At 34.6% G+C, this 16648-nt stretch overlaps 1 long non-coding RNA gene across 1 annotated transcript; it reads right to left on the reverse strand.

Annotated features, from left to right (window-relative positions):
* Positions 1 to 12102: 12102 nt before the first annotated feature.
* Positions 12103 to 14611, reverse strand: LOC107857335. The gene is made up of 3 exons (XR_001670846.2): positions 14578 to 14611; positions 12803 to 12867; positions 12103 to 12167 (listed from the first exon to the last, which is right to left on the reverse strand). It is a non-coding gene; the product is annotated as an uncharacterized LOC107857335 (long non-coding RNA).
* Positions 14612 to 16648: the final 2037 nt, after the last annotated feature.

Consider the following 16648-nt stretch of genomic DNA (forward strand, 5'->3'; position numbering starts at 1 on the left):
GTAAGTACGGATACTGAATAACTTTATGCTAGACCAAGCCCATCTAGCAGGTGATCTATGAATTTGTGGAACTATCTGAGTTCCTGACTGAGATTGATGACTGTATCTGACAGTCCTGAATTCTGAGTTCTACTCTGAAGACTAATACTGAAACTGTAACTGTGGGAATTCACACTTAACCGGCATGCCCCGAGTCTGAACTAGTGGGGTACAACCTGTAACCCCAGCTGGAAGGGTGTCAATACCGTGCTATGGGTAAAGACCTTTCTGGTCAAGCCTATCTGACGTGTGACCCTCGTAGGAAGTCAAGCCTAAGGCAGTATAATAGTTAAGCCTCTCTGACGGATGATAAGACTTTTTCTGATGGGTGACTTCTACATCCTGCGCTGGCTACGCAATTTTGGAGTTTAGGGATTGCTCTTAACGACTCTACCTCTCTGACGGGGATCCGCCATCCCTGCACTCACTCGGTGCTAGCTCCTACTCCCAACTGAAAGACTCTGAACGGATTCTTAAAACCTGTACTTGAACTGAACTGAAGCTGTTACTGAGTTTCTTACTTGACTGAGCTGACTGAGTTCACTTGGTTCCGTTATCTGACGGAATACTACTGAATCTATTATCTGACTGAATGATACTAAGTTCGGAATTGATTTTTTGAATGCTACTGAGATCTGAGCTAAGTACTGAGATTCATACTACACATGGTTCTCAACATCTTATACATGAAAGAGAATACATATAACATGGGTATACTTGCATACTTCAATATCATGGGCATTCCATATCACAACAACAACTCATAACAACAACACATATCAATAACATGAAATTCATGTGGAAACATAAGGAATAGAATATGGACTTGTCATTTAAGCACTATTAAGTCATAAAAACATGGATTCTATCATTCTTGGCATTTTATCAAACACCTTACATGTAAAACTTTGGGATTAGGTGTACTTATCAATTTGACAATCTTAATCCATCCAAAATTTATGGGTTTCAACTAACCTACTCACATGTTTCATGAAAAAACACATCAAGATACAACCTTTAATCCAAACAACAATCATCAATATGAATATAGTCATAACATAACAAGGAAATCACAATTTATAATTTAAAACATGATTCTTGAGCTCCATGGATGAAAGGGATCCATGGATGAACACTACGCATGCCTTAGAAAGGAAACTTTGATGAGTTGCTGGAGAGTTCTTGGATTGGGAAACTTAATTCTTAATTATCTTTGAAAAAAGGCTTGAATCTTGCTTTTGGGAGATGATTTTAATAAAAACCCTAATCTTGTGGTTAAAAGTGTAAGAGAGGGTTTTTGAGATATTTAACTAAAGAAAAATAAGAGAAAGTTATGTCCCTTGAGGGTTTTAAGTCGTGGGAGGTAAAGGAAAAAGACCAAAATACCCTTACTAAACCGCTTCCCAGTTGCTGAAAATTTAAGGCTGGCGACATTTGTGATAGGTCGTCAGACTTGTGATAAGTCATCACAAACGTCATCACTGGGAGGATGGAATTGATGGATTTCTACCTAAGGATGACGACGTTTGTGATAAGTCGTCACACTTGTGATAACTTATCAGAAATGTCATCACTGGGGTTAGATTCTACCTAAGGCTGACAACGTTCGTGATAAGTCATCACACTTGTGATAACTTATCAGAAATATCGTCACTGGGGGCTGGATTCTGCCTAAGGCCGATGACGTTTGTGATAAGTCGTCACACTTGTGATAAGTTATCATGAATGTCGTCACTCAGTTTTCCAGGCTGACATGCTGGAGTAAAATGGGTATAACTTTTTGCTCCGGTATTGGATTTGGGCGAAATTAGTATCGTTGTAAATCTAATTCAAATAGATTTCATTTGACATATAGTAGGTCCTCTAATTAGATATAAAAAAGGAATTATGGTCGATTGAAGTTGATCTAAGTTTTGACGCTCACTAAAACTTGAACGATAGGAAAGCTTTCAACTTGTCCTTGAGTTAGGGGACCTCTATGGTCTAAATTCATGCTCAAATAGATTCCCACACTACATAATTTATCAACACACTAAATTTACATAGGATTCGAGGTTTTTGGAACATCTACGTATATGAATGACGGATTTTAATTCTAGTCCAAAATTTGGGGTGTTGCATTTAGTTTTCTATTTAATCCTGAATTGTCCAATCTGGATGAACAACGCACCCCTAATTCTCCTCTCTCGGGAATGAGATACGTAGGTAGCCTATTGTGGGTTCGGGTATCCTATTTAAAAAATCCAAAAAAAAATCTTCACTCTTCATTTAGAGTAGGTGTTTCCTATACATCTTTAAAAGAAAATCACAAGAAGATTTTTTGTTAATAGCCTCAAGTTTCATTTTCATAAGAGATTCAAAATCTAAAAAGATTTTCTTTAGTAATCATAGGTTTCATTTTGTATAGGAATCTAAAATATTCAAAAAGATTTTCTTCACTCTTCTTTTAGAGTAGGTGTTTCATTTACATCTTCAAAAGAAGACTACAAAGATATTTTTCTTTAATAGGTTCAAGTTTTATTTTTGTATGAAATTCAAAATTGAAAATCCCAAAATATTTTTCTTTGGAAATCGTAGGTTTCATTTTGTATAGGGAGTTTAAACCTAAAAAATTCAAAAAAAGATTTTCGTCAATTATTTTGACAATTTGTTATTTTCTTTTCTTCTTAAAGTTTCAAGAAAAAGAGTTTCATTGACCATTTTTGCAAGACTTCACGAACTCCGTACACCTGATTCTCCTCTTTCGGGAGTGAGATACGTAGGCGCCCTTCTAGGGTTCGGTGATCTTTTTCAAAGAAAAGAAAAAAAAGAGTTTTGAAAAAGTGTTGCACTCTAACACATTTGTTATCTCTTGTTCAGTTAGTTTAAGGTGGTTGGTTTGTGGCATTTTGGCTGGTCCTCCATATTGCACCAAGTCACAGAGGAAGTTATGGCCAACAAATATACCGAGTTTGTTGTCACTAATCAGATAGGGAGTTCGGGGAATGAGAATTTAGGAGTCAATGAAGAAATTCAGAAATTAAGGCAGCAAATGATAAAAATGCATCGAGCTTGGGCTAACGGGTTGCCACCTCCTCTATTTTCCACCGATAATTTGGAATATCTTTCTAGCTTGCCTCCCGTGTCACATGCACAAATTCCCATTTTTGCCGACAGGCCACAACATTTATCAAAGACTACTCTGGGGCAACACTATCCTAACACTTCCAATATTTCTCTCCAAGTTCCTCAATACAAAATTACCACATACTCGGCTCCACCTGCAATTCCCATTTTTGCAGCGCCACCTCCGCCTAAAGCCCATGCTTTTAATGTCAATCCAACAGTTGTTATTCCTCAATCTGCAAGCGAGCCTGTACTGAATATTTTTAGTGATCAGCATTATGCTCTTGAGCCCACATTTAAGTCGACTGGTCCTTATGGCGACACTCAACCGCCTGAATTTTCTCTTAACACTGAGAAGCCTGTTATAACATAAGAACAAGAGAAAATGACCAGAAAATTAAGAAGTTTGAAACTGGCTATGAAAAACCTCCAAGGACTTGGGGGGTACAAAAGTATCTCATATAAAGATCTGTGCATGTTTCCAGGTGTTCATCTCCCTTTTGGTTTTAAAATGCCCAAGTTTGAGAAGTATGCTGGGTACGGTGATCCCATGGAATATTTGAGATGTTATTGCAACCAATTGAGGGGTGCCGGGGGAAGATAAGAGTTGCTCATGGCTTTCTTTAGTGAAAGTCTTTTTGGTCTGGCTTCAGAATAGTTTGTCGATTAGGATATTGACAAGTGGAACAGCTGGGGTGACCTAGCTAATAAGTTTGTGCAACATTTCCAATATAATGTCGATCTAGTTCCTGATGAGAAATCCCTGGTTAACATGAAGAAGAAAAGCACTGAAAGCTTTAGGGAATATGTGATAAGGTGGTGGGAACAAGCCTCTAGGATAAAGTCTCCAATGAAAGAGAGTAAATTGGTAGAGGTCTTTGTTCAAGCACAAGACGAGACTTATTTTCAATATTTGCTTCCGCCGATGGGTAAGTCGTTTATCGAAGTCCTCAAAATCGGAGAGATGATAGAAGAGGATATCAAAATTGGACGGATCGTGAGTTTTTCCACATTAAAGGCCACCACCCAAGCTATTCAAAGTGGCTCTGAAACTTTTGGAGATAAAAAGAAGAAGGAGGACGTAGCGACCGTTATAGCTGGGCCCCATGCCTATCCCAAAAGACTACCTCGCCCCTATCACTAATCCCAAGCCCAAGTCTATGCCCAAACTCTATATATTATCCCCCACCATTACTACCCTCCGCAAAATCCAATATATTCTATTTCGCCACCCCTGTATCCAGTATATAGCGCACAACCATATGTCCAATCCCCTTCTTACCCACAATGGCGTGCACCAACTCCTCAGAGTCATCCTCAAACTCCACAAATATACCAAAGCCCTTCTAGGCCAAATTTTTGGTCCAATCTAAATAATTAAATGGGGTAGAAGTCGAGGGATAGCTTCACACCAATTGGAGAGTCATATTCCAGTTTATTTCAAAGATTGGTACAGCGGGGCATGATCACTTCTCTCCTTGGGTATATTCCTGACCTACATTCAAAAAGCTTTGATCCTAATGTACGATATTCCTATCATTCTAATATTCAAGGTCACAGTATTGAAGATTGTCATGCTTTGATAAGAGAAATTGAAAAGATGATTCAAGATAAATCAATTATGGTGCAGACCATTGACAGTGGGAAAATCTCTAGTCATGTTGATATGCAAACCAGTGGCTAAGATGTCAAGATGAGCAATTGAGAAGTCACCCCTCTCCCTACTAGGAAGAGGTTTGGTAGTGTGTTTTATTTTATTTTCTGTTATCCGAATTATTTCAGGGTTGTAGTTTGGGATCTATCTTGTTTTGTCCCTTTGTCTCTACAGTCAAAACCTTCTATCTTTCATTTCAACTAAATGGAGTGTCCCTTTCCCTTTATGTTTTAAATAGGTGTTGTTTATTAATTTGTTTTCTTTATAAAATTCATTTTATGTTGATTCTAGTGATATGACATACCTGCGGAATTTTCAGTTAGATCTTAAAATCCAATTTAACCATGACACATTGAATCAGAGGGCTAAAGTCAGAAAAAATATCTGAGAAAATAGGTAGCGTGTTGAGACATTTGGTGACAAATTAAAGCCTTCTTTGAAAATCAAGACAATTATTTTGAGAATCACAAGAATAACTTGGTCATTAATTGAAAATCATAGCTCAATTAGGTCAAATAATGGACGTGTGATCCCTATATCAAAAGGAACAGAAAGAAAATCAGCTCCACGAAAGCATGAGTCATTCAATATGAGGAATGTACAAGAAAGGTGGAGTTTGCTAAAGAAGTAGCATCACACAAGATCAGTTAAAGTTAGTGCTGTAAAAAGTGTCACAAATTTCATCTTTCACTTTCATATTGCATGATATGTACTTGCATTTTTAAGGTTGATATGACGAAGGCATTTTATTCTGCTATCGAAACATCGTGTCATCCTTTGTTTACCTTATTTGAGCTTTCGTCCTATTTTTCTTTCATACCCCTCTTTTGGAATCAAGATAGAGTTAGCAAGACTCAAAAGAAGAGTATCAAGAGTCAAAAAAAATCACAAAGAGAAAAGAGTCAATAAAAGAAAAAAAGGAGAAAGCAAATCAGAATCAAGCAAAACAACAAGTTGCCGGAACTATGTGTGACCTGATTCTCCTCTTTCGGGGGTGAGATACGTAGGCTGCCCTACTCTGGGCTCGGTCCAACCAAATAAATAATTTAGAGTCACCCAGCCAAAAGAAACTCGGGCATGAGTTAACCCTCTTTGTTTGAGTCGATTCCAAAAGTTGTAAGTCCTACCCGACTTCAAGTGTCGTTTGGGCCTTATGTCATCCTTTATTTCTAACCTTATTCAAAAGCCAAGCTACAATCAAAGATAGGCCTTCAGATTAATCTTCTAGAATGTTAAGGCTAAGCATGTGATACATATGATGATGTATTTTGGGAACTACTTGTCTTCCTCAGCATAAGGATCTAGGAGAGAAATAAAAATGAAAGAGTCTTATTGGTGAAAACCCTCACAGGCACCATAAGGCGATGGTAAGTTGAAAGAGATAAAAATGAGAGTCTTATCAGTGAAAACCCTCACAGACACCATAAGAAGACTGTGAGTTGAGAGAAATAAAAATAAGAGTCTTAATGGTGAAAAAACCCACAGACACCATAAGGCAATGGTGAACTGAGGAAAAAAATGAGAGAAGCTTGTTGGCGAAAACCCTTCAGGGCACCACTAGCCGAATGAGGTCTTAAATGCAATTGACCTAAGGAAATAACTCAGTTCCAAGGCCATTAACTCTGGAACAATTGGTAGAAAGCTTGGATGGAAAGATCAGGTAGCTTAATCCAAAATGTATGGCATAATCATTAGAGTTAACTGTCATTTCTAGATAAATTTTTCATTTCTTTGTTTTAAATGGGGACATTCATTGTCTTTTCTTTCATCTCTTTATTTTTATTTTGCTTTCTTGAGTCTGTTGTCCAAATAAAAATCATTGTCATTTTTTCTCTTGTCTTTGAGTCAAGTCTATGTCAAAATAAGTAAGAAAAGATATCAAAACTGGCTACCGGCTTCTTCAATTATACAAAGCAAGACAGAAAAACCAACGCATGAAAGAGACATAATTATGAGCCAAAATAAAGCATGCAGGAAATTTTGTCGATAGATAAGTCCTGGAACTCATGAAAATACCAAGGTTCAAAGGGTTTATCTAAGAAGCATGGCAAAGTAAAGATACTGTGTCTGTTTCAGAGTCACTCTTAATAATTTGAGATCGGGTCAATGATGCAACAAGTCAGTGACACATGCTAATGGTTGAAAGCAAGATTAAATATGACAGGGGCAAGAGCGATTGTCACGAAAGCTAAAGCAACAAACTATCCACCATGTTTTTAAACTCACAAGTTTTATTTGATGAAATAGGAAACATGTTACCTTTAAATCAAGGACTTCAGAGTCTAAATATCAAAGGTTGTAAGGCCTCACTTCCACAAATGCAAGAGACAATGTTGCTGCACAGGTTTGGTAATCAAAATCATGGTAAAAACTCATCATCCAATATCTTTAGGAGACACACTTCCTTTTCCGGATGATTCAAGTTCCATTTATTAGGTGATGCACTTCCTAAATTTAACCTTCACTCCTAGAAGTCGCACTTTCTAGTTGAGTCCTTCCACTTAACCCTTAGGAGATGCACCTCTTTATCTGAGTAATCCAAGTTTCATTTATTAGGTGATGCACTTCCTAAATTGAACCTTCACTCCTAGAAATCGCACTTTCTAGTTAAGTCCTTCCACTTAACCCCTAGGAGATGCACCTCCTTATCTGAGTAATCCAGGTTTCATTTATTAGGTGATGCACTTCCTAAATTGAAACTTCACTCCAAGAAGTCGCATGTTCTATTCTAGTCATTCCACGTGACCCTTAGGAGACACACTTCTTTGTTTGGATAATTCAAGATACATTTATAAGGAGACGCACTTTCTTGTTTAGGACAATTCAAGCAACATTGGTAAGGAGACACACTTTCTTTTTTGGGAAATTCAAGTAATATTTGTAAGGAGACACACTTCCTTGTTTGGGTAATTCAAGTAACATTTGTAAGAAGACGCACTTCCTTGTTTGGTTAATTCATGAGACATTTGTAAGGAGACGCACTTCCTTGTTTGGGTAATTCAAGTTACAAATGTAAGGAGATGCACTTTCTTGTTTTGTTAATTCAAGCAGCATTTATAAGGAGACACACTTCCTTGTTTTTGTAATTCAGGTGGCATTGGTAAGAAGACGCATTTCCTTGTTTGGTAATTCAAGCGGCATTGGTAAGGAGACGCACTTCCTTGTTTTGGTAAATCAATCGGAATTTGTAAAAAGACGCACTTTCTTGTTTTGGTAATTTAAGCGGTATTGGTAAGGAGACTCACTTTCTTGTTTTGATGATTCAAGCAATATTAGTAAGGAGACGCACTTCCTTGATTGGGTAATTCAAATTTTGCTTTTAGGTGATGCACTTCCTAACTTAAGTCATGATTCCTAGTAGATGTACTTCCTAGTTGAGTCAATCCCCTTAATTCCTAGTAGATGTGCTTCCTATTTGAGTCATCTCCCTTGATTCCTAGTAGATGTACTTCCTGGTTGAGTCAGTCCCTTGATTCCTAGTAGATGTACCTCCTGGTTGAGTCAGTCCCCTTGATTCCTAGTAGATGTACCTCCTAGTTAAGTCAGTACCCTTGATTTCTAGAAGATGTACCTCCTAGTTGAGTCAGTCCCCTTGATTTCTAAAAAATGCACTTTTAGTTGAGTCATTGCACTTAACCTTTATGAGACGCACTTCCTTGTCAGTTTCATTTGTCAGGTGGCACACTTTCTAACCCAAACCTTTATCTCTAGAAGACGCACTTCTAGTTTGAACTCCTTACTTTAATTTTTAGGCGACGTACTTCTTAGTCTTGGTCATTTAACTTTGCTCTCAAGAAATGCATTTCTCGATCAGAATCTCGATTCATCATTGAAACATGAAAATAGTTATGATATAAACTGGGGCAAAAAAAAATTAATTCTTGTTATTTGAAATTTTACTTTTTTGGCAAATGCAATTTCTCTTTATCATAATCTTTGTCTGGAATAATTTTCTTTTTAGTTTTGATGTTATTTCAGGAGCCTACCTGAAGAACAAGGCAAATAAATGGAAAGTCAAGCAACAAGGTGAAGGAGTTTAAAGTTAAGAAACAATGTGAAGAAATTGAAAGTCAACAAATTGAACAATAGCAAGTCGGGAGCCCACCTGGAGAACAGGGTGAAGAAATTGAAAGTCAGGCAACAAGTTGAAGAAATTGTAAGTCAGGAGCCCGCCTGATGAATAGGGTGATGAAACTCAAGTCAAGAGTCCAAAAGAAGCTACATAGATAGGATTTTTATAATTTAATTTATATTTCAACTTGTAATTTCCATCTTTATGTAATGACAGAGCCGCGGACCAGAACCTCGACAGGGTCTCACTCGACTCTCCAACTCGGTATAGCCCCTCTCCTTCCAACCCTTTGAGATACCTGTGATTTGATTCTCTCATAACTTGGGTAAGTAAGATGTCCTAAGTCCAACTCAGTTGTTCTTTTTCCTTTTGTTTCTTTCTTCGAATAATGATCGGGTCAAAATTTGGTCTCATTGTCTACTTTTTTGTCTGAAAACACTATGTGTTTACACCCAAAAAGGAGCATGATGTAGACACCTAATTTTTTCCCTCTTAAAAACTCAATTCATCTATTTTTACCTCACTTTATCGTACACCCTCACCCACGTGATTATACCCAACAAAAATACAAAAAAAATCACAACATTGTAATAAATCCCTAATATTCCTTATCCTAACAAAATTCCTAACTAATTTTATCTTATCCTAACCTTTCCACCCCATGTGGTCCCCACCCACTCAAACTCATGATTTTTTATTCATCCCTTAACAAAATCAATTCATTAAATATATACACATACTAACACAATACAAAAAGGGGATCTTCTTCACCAAAAAATTCACCTCACGCCATACACCACGTACAGAACCCACACACTCCCCATTTTTTTTTCATTTTCTTCTTCACAGAGAACACACTCACACACAGCTTCATCCTCACCATACAGTGATACACACAGACCATCACACACTCATTGATATACTCACCAGACACACACACACTTTTCACCATCACAAACGGATACACCACACACACTGGAAGGAAAGAGTGAAGAAAATTGAGAGATATAGAGTATCAAATAAGAGAGGAGATTGAGTGTGGCAAAATCATGAGAATAGGGGCGAAACAGAGAAAAAAACGTGAGAGAGAAACTGGCGTCTAGATAGGGTGTTTTTGATGAATTTCTCATCGGAATCGCCATTGGAAAATACCCTCCATCGTTGTATTGTCACGGTTACATTGGATTTATGTCCGGGAAACACCACCAGTTCCATTTCTAACCCACGTGCCATCAATTTCCATTTTTGATCAAACTACTCGTCGGAATCTCACCGGATCGGAATTGGTTATCCACCGCCGAAAAATACCCCCACCGCGAAGATCGATGCTTCGATTCAGTGGATAAACCACCATCGAACAGTGAATCACTCGTCCTTGGTTGTTCTATTTTTGCATTATCGAGTTGAGGTCGTTGTTGGGTTCAAGATTTGCGTGGTCCCGGTCGTGGCTCCTTCTCTATGTATTGTTGAAATTCTTCAAAGAAAACTCGTGACTAAGCCCCTATTTGAGGTCCAATTCTATCTTATTCTCATTTTTATTTCATCATATACGTGTGATCGATTGATATTGTCTCAATTTTCTCTTATTTTGGGTGTGATGTGAATGATTAATATGGAATTATTTGGTTGTGGATTGTTGAAAAAGGTAATCATGAACTGTTATATTGCAACCTTGAACGAAATTTGGGGGAATTGATAATCGAATAAGTTAAACGTTGATTAGTTTTGATTCATTATTGAATATTTTTGAAATTGATAGTATCATGCTTTAGATCGTTAAATGAGTAGGTAAATACTAAGTTTGGGTAGGCAAATTGTAGAAATGGAAGATGGTGATTTGTTGAATGTGTGAATATTTGTTGAATGGTTCTTTCTATTTTAACGCATAAAATTGAGGATATATTCATTTTACCGGGGAATGCCCCGAGGTACCTTGTACTCGGAAGATGTTCGCGATGTAGGTCAGGGGTATGCAGTAAAGTATTGGAGCATAGTTTAGGATTAGTATAGGTTTACTTTTCAGTACCTTTTTTATTTCGGGTTGTAATAACTGGACTGGACACTATAATTTTGGATTTGTTTTGTTTGTTTGTTTGATCGATTGTTTTGTGTGTTTTTGTGTGGTTTATACATTCATAATATCAAATTCACTGATATGCTCCACCAAGTGACCATGGTTGAACCACGTGATCGAGGGGTACCTAACACCTTTCCCTCGATCAACAGAATTTCTTAGCCAGAATTTTTGCTCACGGATCAAGTTTAGAGTCAAACTATTTTGAAAAAGGATTTTCAGAGGTGACTTGGCACACCAGCTTTATGTCAAGTGGCGACTCTGAGTTAATTGTAAAATGAATCCTTTTCTAAACAAAAAATTTCTTTTTGTCACTTAATAATAAAAACTCTTTTGAACTAAAAAATGAATCTTTTTGGTTAAAAAAAGGGGTGTGACATACACTTAAAAAGGACGTTATAGAATTAACTTCTGACGTAATTGTTGTTTGTTTTTGTTAGTATTTTTGTGGAATGTCTTTTGTTTGATTGAATAGACTATCATTTCTCAGCAATAATCACTTATGTGGAATATATATTTATATTTTATTATAGAGTATTTTTATCATAGATAAAGAGATTATAGGTAATGTTCATTAGATTTCTCTGAGTAGCAATTAAGGTATGTTATTTATCTTTAATTTACCTTTTTAATTATTTATATTTTTTAAGATTAATATTCTATTTATCTTTTATCATAGATGTGTCTACCAAGGATAAAAAGATTATAGGTGATGTTCATCATCAAATTTCTCCGAACAACTATTAAGGTATGTTTTTTTTGCTTAACTTTATCCCGATCCAAAATAGGATCATGATGGGCGCTAAGGAGGTTAGAACTCCAAAACAAGCCTCGTCAGTATTCTACAGAAAATCGGACAGAATTTTTCTAGTTTTGATGCCTATCAAGAAAATTCTGTCTCAAATTCACAACACAAAAAACCAACATCACAACTAACACACCAATACAATTCTCCAAAATCATCAACAACTCATTCACCATAAATAACAATATGAAATCCATCTCCAACTATGAGGAGAAGTCAATAACTTCATAAGTCCATAATAACGAAAGAATAATCAAACTCTAAAGATATGACTGTGGAGTGACTCTAAAAGTTTTCAAGAAAAAAATATAACAAATAAATAAATTATTACCCATGTGAACAAGTGTGGGGCTTACCGGGAATATGCCAACTCGAACCCTCTAGCTAAAGAGATCCTCACCAACGTCACTTGTGCTCTCTGTAAGGAGTGAGACACTAGCTCAGTGAGTAATAACACTTAACCACAACCATTTTAATAGGGACAAGTTATAAAACAAGCTAATATGATAATAAAAAAATGTCATGAAATAGCGCTCTTTCGAAAAACGATAATCATTTGCATAAGAAATCAATTTCACAATTTGAAAACAACCAACAAATAGTAACATATCAAGCTTTATCCTTTGGGATGTTTCCAATGAATCATGTATTCAGTGTGGCATTCTACTTTAAGAAATAACCAATAACAGTGGCATTCTCATTTATACTTTTTTTGTAAATTGTAGATACGTATATAAAAGCATTTTCAAAATAGTTCATGATTTTTAAGTTCATATCAAAACATATGACATATAAAAATGAATGAAACACATGTCAAAATACTTACTTCTCAAGTAAATCAAAACTTTCATAACATCAGTAATCATATCTTTAGTAACGGTAAACATATCTTATAACAATAATAACATGTCAAATAACCATTTCAGTATCATATCAAGTAAAAGACTTGCTCTACGTGCAATTTCAAAGCATTCTGTTACTCATTGTTTTATCAAAATCAAGTATAAAATATGCAAGCTAAGAAACACAAAATATGGTAAGATTACTACTCACAGTACTTCTTGTTGGAATACCAAACTCGTCACCTGGAGCAATGAGGATGAGTTCCTTCGATCAATCTATAATCACATCATATCAATCCTGTGTCAATTCTCTCATTTAAGCAAAACTCGTAACTAATTCAGGATACCTAATGCTCGGCCTAGTTTGAGTCTCAACTAGTCAAATTATATTTATCCATGCCAGTAATAACTCAATTAGTCCACAATCTCTCAATTTCAGCTTATTCATCAAATTCTTTACCCAAAAAACAAATTTTCCTAAAAAGAAGTAGAGTAAAATAACTTTATTGTTTATCATACTTTTCTTTGATATTCAATTTCTAATACTCAATGGAAATCTCAAGGACTCAAAAAAAAACAAAATAGTTATGCTAAAAGGAAATATAACAATGAAGAAAATAAGTCAATTGATATAGAAAGCAGTACAGAGCATTCAGAAAAAGAATAGTAACAACAACAAAATAACATGGAAACTAAAACACAAAGACAACAGATGATACTAACTATCAAAAGAAAGAAATTACATGTATAAGCCTAATACTACTAGACATATTGTGCTTTCATACTCCCACTAAGCCTAATCCCGCCGAAAAGAGGGACAAAGCTCAACTACTTACTAACTTTTTACCTCAATTTGTCACCTCCATAGCCTCTCATTTAAGGTCATACCCTCGATAAACTGAAGCTAGCACCATGTATTGTCTAATCACTTCTTTTTAATACTTCTTTGGCCAAATTCTACCTATCAAAAGCAAGAAACTACATGTATAAGCCTAAAACTACTAAATACACTGTGCGTCTACTCCCACCAAGCCTAATCTCGCCGAAAAGCGGGATAAAATTCAACTACCTACCAACCTTTTACCCCAATTCGGGACCTCCATAGCCTCCTATCTATGGCCATGTCCTCGATAAACTGAAGTTCGCACCATGTCCTATCTAATCACTTCTTCCTTATACTTCTTTGGTTTATCTCTACCTATCAAAAGTAAGAAACTACATGGCTAATACTACTAAATACACTATGCTTCCATACCCCCACCAAGCCTAATCCCGTCGAAAAGAGGGATAAAGCTCAACTACCTACTATCTAAGGTCATGCCCTCAATAAGTGGAAGCTAGAGCTATGCCATGCCTAATCACTTATTCCCAATACTTCTTCAGCCTATCTCTACCGCTCGTCATACCCACTAAACACCATTCCAGCAAAACCATTGTTACTAAACTCAATAAGCTTCTTCAGCAATAACTTTTTGACTATACAAGAATAAAACTATACTGGGCTATGGGAAAAGAAATGAATTTTCAAAAAAAAAATAAGCATAAATACCAATATTACAAAAAAAAAAAATAATAATAATAAAATCATGAGTACTCACTAATGATCAACATAATAATAAGAAAAAAAAATTACTAGATTTACTTGAAATCCAATTTACTAAAACCATTAATACAATTAAATAAACTAGTTTAGGTGTACGCGCTTCGCGTCTTGAGTTCAAATGTTACACTAAATAGGATATTTATTTAAATAATAAAAATGAAGACAATAATTAAATTCAACATCTTTTGAAAAATTTATTTAATTAAACCTAATTTTTACCCAAAAAAATTGTCAAAGTGATCGACATTCATCTACCACCTGTAAACTATAACAAAATAATACGATAATAGAGATATCAAAATAATTCAACCAAACTTTACCTTTACACAAAAAATTTCTCAAAACAGAGATATAAAAATAATACAATTAAACATAACCTTTACCTTAAAAAAATCCTCAAAGTCAACCGACATTCATCTACCACCTGTAAATTCATCCTATAAACTACAACAAAATAATACAATAATGATTACAAAGCTTCAACTTTAATGAAAATAATTCTTGTCTGAGCGAATATTTTGACCCTGAAGAATAACTTGAATGGAAACAAAGAAGATTTATATATACATAGACGTAGAATTCTATTATGTTGACAAAAATAGTGAAAAAGTTGAGGGTTAGAAAATTAAGCATCCACCAATCTAGACATGCAACCGAATCAAATTAGATAAGCATCTATCATATTTTTTTAATAAGTAAACCAATTTCTTCTCTAGTTTAACGTGCATCTCAATATTTATAGAAGTATTTCCTTAATAGAGTATTTTAGGAATATTTTTCTATCCTATGTTAGGAGTATTTTTCTAATATATTATAGATATAAATTATAGATTATAGATAAGACTAATTTTTTTGGGGGGGTTGAATATGAACGTGTATGTTATAATTTAGTTAGAATAAGATTTTGATTTTTGTGTACATAAAAGAAAAATTAAATTATTTAAATTACCTTCACATAACTAATACTCTTCAAAGGATTTTGTATCTAATACGCTAATACACGTATTTTTTTATTTACTTTTCATGGTTTTTTCCCACTTTGAGGTTTTTCGTTAGGTCACCTTTTTTTTTCCTTTTTACACGCTAATTTTGGATTACATATTGATTTATTAGTTTTGTATAGGTTTTTTGTTTATTCAAATTTAGTTAGAATAGAATATTGATTGTGCATATGTGATGTCGGTCAAATTTATATTGATTTATTGGATTTGTAATTTAAAGAGAATATGTGAAAAGGCAATTTTATCTAAAGGGGAGACTTTTAATAAAGGGTAAAAAGTTCAAACGTGATTTATAAAACCCTTTACATTTTTAATATAATAGAGATATACAAAGAAAACATATGGAGGAATATTAATGATACAGTAAACAGCTAATACAACTAAGCTCACTACACTTGATCATACAACAATTAAACCGTACTGAGTGTTGGTTCGAAATCGAGAGGGCGTCATGCAAAAACTTTTAATTTGCAAATCATAAGACGATAAATCAAATGACAAAAAAAACATAATACTAAAAGGCATATTATTGATATGGTTTGGTCAAACTGCCTGCATATTAAAAATAAAATTGAAAAACCTAGGAGAAATTCTTTAAAAACTACATTGTGGATGCTATTGTGTTATGCTATAAGGAGGGTTATCTATTTATATATGTCCAAAACCTTTCCTCCAACAAAGAGGTTTGCCAATTATGGAAGAGTTTTATATTTTCCTTTTTAGGAAAAGTAAAAGTAATTATGGTATTACTTTTATTTTCCTTTCAAGAAAAGTATAACTTAATTTTAGTAAGAAAATCAGGGCAAAAATCCTAACGCTGAGTTCTTGAAAAAAATAATCAAGATTAACGTGGAACTCATTTTATTAAAACCATTTATCTTAATTAATAAAAAATAAAGAAGAAGAAAATATTAATATTAATGATGGAGTAAACAGTTAATACTTACATTGAAGATTTAGTAGCTTTGAACATGAAATATTTTTACTTTTTCCGAAAATTTATTTCACTTTAGTGAAAAAAGTGAAAGCTGTAAGTTTTTGGCCATGAAAAATTCAAATACAATTCTAGAATTGTATTTGAAAAAGTGAAAACAAGTTTTACTTGTTTTCACTTTTTTCATTCGTACTTCGCTCACAAAATTACAAAAATAATTTTAATTTATATTAATGGTCAAACATAGTTCCAACTCCAAAAAAATTATAATTTTCATGATCTGGCCTAGAAAATAACAATAGAGAGAGATATTAATGGAATAGTGAAGAGTACGTGTGATAAAAGGAATATTTAGAAGGGGGAATTTGGGGTTTTGCTTTATAGAGGAGGAATTTTCAGTTGCATTTTTTGAGTAGAAAATGTTTCTATTTTATTTAGAAGAATATTTGGATTGGGAGCCTTGACAAATAACCACTTTTTAATCAATATGTATTTAAAATGGTAAAAAATCTTAAACTT

The sequence above is a fragment of the Capsicum annuum genome, chromosome 1, assembly GCF_002878395.1.
Source record: "Capsicum annuum cultivar UCD-10X-F1 chromosome 1, UCD10Xv1.1, whole genome shotgun sequence".
In the NCBI taxonomy this organism is placed as follows: Eukaryota; Viridiplantae; Streptophyta; class Magnoliopsida; order Solanales; family Solanaceae; genus Capsicum; species Capsicum annuum.